The sequence below is a fragment of the Mandrillus leucophaeus genome, unplaced genomic scaffold, assembly GCF_000951045.1.
Source record: "Mandrillus leucophaeus isolate KB7577 unplaced genomic scaffold, Mleu.le_1.0 Scaffold146, whole genome shotgun sequence".
NCBI classification, from domain to species: domain Eukaryota; kingdom Metazoa; phylum Chordata; class Mammalia; order Primates; family Cercopithecidae; genus Mandrillus; species Mandrillus leucophaeus.
This window is the reverse complement of record NW_012101432.1, coordinates 3196180-3200106: the sequence shown is the minus strand read 5'-3', so window position 1 is coordinate 3200106 and position 3927 is coordinate 3196180.

The window sequence follows — 3927 nt, the reverse complement described above, 5'->3', positions numbered from 1 at the left end:
CTTCCCACTGCCAATAATAAGGTGTCTATGGGCTGAACTGAGCAGACTGAGAATGTCCATTTGCTATCCCTGGCCTAAGAATGGCTTCAGGACTTCTCAGACGACTCTATTTATCTGAGACATTTTCGTTTAAATTCTGGTGGGCCACTCCAAGGAACGAACATAAATCTAATCCAGGAATTCTCTCTTTAATAAATTGAAATTAAAAATATCTGTAATCACCCATCCTCTTTCCACTTTCTACTAAATTGCACAGATATACACATACTGTTAAAGATATTCTATTCTTGCTAGGGCCAAAATTTTTGCAGAAAAGATGCTTCATGAAATAACCCTGAATTTTTCCCTAGTGTATGAATTCAGAGTTAGGAGCATTCTAAGGTGTCAGTTAGGCACGTTCATTCATAATTCATACCTACTCTGCCTCCCGTTCCTCCTACCCCCACCCTACTGAAGGCCCAGGAACTATCTGGATCAAAGCAAGCTTATAGAACGCAAATTGGATAAGCAAGTAAACCAATGGAGCAGAAAACCAAAAGTGTTGATTTATTCCTCTCTATAAAAATAAGAAAGTTAATAAGACACTTCAAAATTAGAGTAAGTAAAGAATGTATTTTTAAGAATTACGCGGCCGGGCGCGGTGGCTCACGCCTGTAATTCCAGCACTTTGGGAGGCCGAGGCGGGTGGATCACGAGGTCAGGAGATCGAGACCATCCTGGCTAACACGGTGAAACCCCGTCTCTACTAAAAATACAAAAATTAGCCGGGCGTGGTGGCGGGCGCCTGTAATCCCAGCTACTTGGGAGGCTGAGGCAGGAGAATGGCGTGAACCCGGGAGGAGGAACTTGCAGTGAACCGAGACTCCGCCACTGCACTCTGGCCTGGGCGACAAGGCGAGACTGCATCTCAAAAATAAAAAAGAAGAATTAAGCAAGCAATTCGTTTGGGCTGTTGGCATATTGATCTTTAAAGATTTTAAAGTAAAGGCTTCCACCTATTCACAAGAACAGACTTTCTTATAATTTGTAAAATATATGTTTCAACAATTAAATGTCCATATACAAAACAATATACTTCATAACTGCTACCATATATAAAATATAACTCAAAATGGATTGTAGACCTAAATATAAAATCTAAAATGATAAAATATCTGGAAACAAACATAGAAGAAAGTATTTGTGACCTTTGGTTGGCAAGGATTTCTTGGATAAGATACCAAAAGCACAATCCATAAAAGAACAAATTTGACTTTATTAAAATTTAAAACATCTGCTCTTCAGAAGACACAGTTAAAAGAATGAACAGACAAGCCACAGACTGGGAGAAAATATTCGTAAATCATATATGTGATAGAAAACTTGTATTCTGAATATTTAAAAACTCTCAAAACTCAGTAATAAGAAAAAACACATTTTTTAAATGGGCAAAATAATTTCACCAGAGAAGATATTTATGCAGAAAAGATGGTTCATGAATAACCCTGAAGATTCTCTAATGTACCAATTCAGAGTTAAATACGGAAGACATCTAAGCATATAGAAATATGCTCAGCATAATTAATAATTAGTCACTAGGAAAATGCTAAGTAAAGCTTCTATGAGTTACCACTTTACACCTACTTAGAATGATTAAAATTGCTGACCATATCAAGTGTCGGTGGGGATGTAGAGGAACAAAATGCTCATAGGCTGCCGTATGAATGTAAAATAGTTCAATGTGGAAAAAGTTTCTTATAAAGTTAAACATATACCTACCATATAATTCAATCATTCTGTTCTCAATTTACCCAAGCAAAGGTAAAGTATATGTTCACACAAAGACTTTTCTGCAGATACTCACAGCAGCTTTATTGATAATAGCTAAAAACTGGAAACAACACATGTCTCCATCAACAGGCAAATGAATAAATAAACTGTGGTATACCATTACAATAGCATACTACTTAGCAATAAAAAGGAATGAACTATTGATACCTAAAGCAATGTGGACAATTCTTAAAATAATTATGCAGAGTAAAAGAAGCCAGCCCCCTCCCCAAAAAGAATACATAATATATATATAAAATTATATAAAATGGAAATTAATCTATACTGACAGGAACTAGATCAGTGGTTACCTGGCAGAATGTTGGGTGAGGGGAGGTCTCCGGAGGGGGAAGGAAGTAAATGAGGATGGGATTACAATGGGACACAAACAGAAAACTTTTAGGGGTTATGACTATGTTCCCTATCTTGACTGTGATGAAAGTTTAAAAGGCATATATATATATGCCAACACTTATGCAATTGTACACTTTAAATATGTGCAATTTATTGTTAGTCAATTATACCTCTATAAAATATTAAATAAATGAAATTTAAGTATATATTTGTTGAAAATATCCAGCCATATTTTCATTTGACAATATTTCCTGAATGCTTGCATGCACTGAAGCTATTTTTTAAGAAGATATGAGATGTAACTGTTACCCTCCAAAGGCTTTCAGAGTTCGGAGGGCTCAAATTTTGGACTTGTGGGACTGAAGCTGTGTGCGTGTAGATTTAGGATATAGAAGTTTAGAGCTCAGGACAGATTTTTGATCTGAAAATATAGACATTGGAGTTCCCAGATATACAGAGTTAATGAAATAACTTGCATGAAAGATATGCCTAGAAACAGGTTCTAGACTGAGAAGTGGAAAGAACTGAGGATAGAACACTAGAAACACTAACATTCAAGAGGCAGGAGAGGGAAGATAAGCCAATTTGAGACCAAACAGAAAGTGAGCAGGGAGTTTGGATGAGAACTCACAGCGACAGCACAAGGAGTAGAGCGTTCTCAAAAGGAGGACAGTGTCAAATGACTCGGTGGATGCAAAAGATAAGGAGTGAACAGTGTCAATCGAATTTAGCAACTATGTCTCCAGTGGCCTTGGTGAGAGCACTTTTTGTGTCACTGCATTGAGGAAGCCAAACACTGGTACACTAATATTCTTGCTTTGCACGTTGGTTATTGTAAAGGAGGCAGAAAAGAAACAGTTGGATATTTGAATTATTCCTTCTCAGACAGGACATTATAACACACTAGAGCATTAAAAAGATGATGTTCATGTGTCTAGACTTCTGTCTCTCAATTCTCTGCTCTTTTTTCCCCCATGTGAACACAATCATAGTTTCCTAATTTTGATCAAAATGTATGGCAGTCATTGCTCCATTATCCTTTTTCTCCTTCACTCAAGTCCCTGGCCCCCTTATTCCTTTCCGGTTCCACCTCTCCCCTCCACCACCTCCACTTCTTTACACTCTTTCCTCTCCTGCCATCTTCATGCACCCAGGAATCTGGTCCTGATAGAAGGGGGGAGTTTAAAGTGCCAGAGCAGGCAGGGTCTAGAGTATGATCACCAGGCTTGTTAGCAACCAGATGCTGATAGATTTCCCCAATGAGAATGACACTGAAATATCTCTGAAATCTTTGCTTCTTTTTGTCCACGGCTGCAGATGCAGTTCATTTGCTCTTTGATATAATGACCTACCTGGTCCCCTCCCGTGAGGTGGCCCTTACAGCCGTATTACACCTGCTCACAGCTGCAGGCATTTGGCTGTTTTCTGTAGGTCGTGGCTGTTCTGCCTGTGGCTTATTGGGAAAAGAAAATGCTTGGTGGGAGGGTTTTGGATTTGGATTTGAGTAGCTCTCTCAGTGAACTAGGCTTTGAGGAGTGTTGCTAGTCTGGTTTTCATCTTACGTTCTGGTCCTAGCAACTAGACTTCTTCCTTTTTCCCTGCCTTGTACTAGAATTCTTGAAACATAATCCCCTTCTCGGCTTCCTATTCCTTAGTGCCTGTTTTGTTACCTGGCTACATCAGACAGGAATTCCAACTGGCTGCTTGTAACCAAGGTAGGGAGTAACAGTGGTTTAAATAAAAGTTTTTCTGTCACATAAAAAA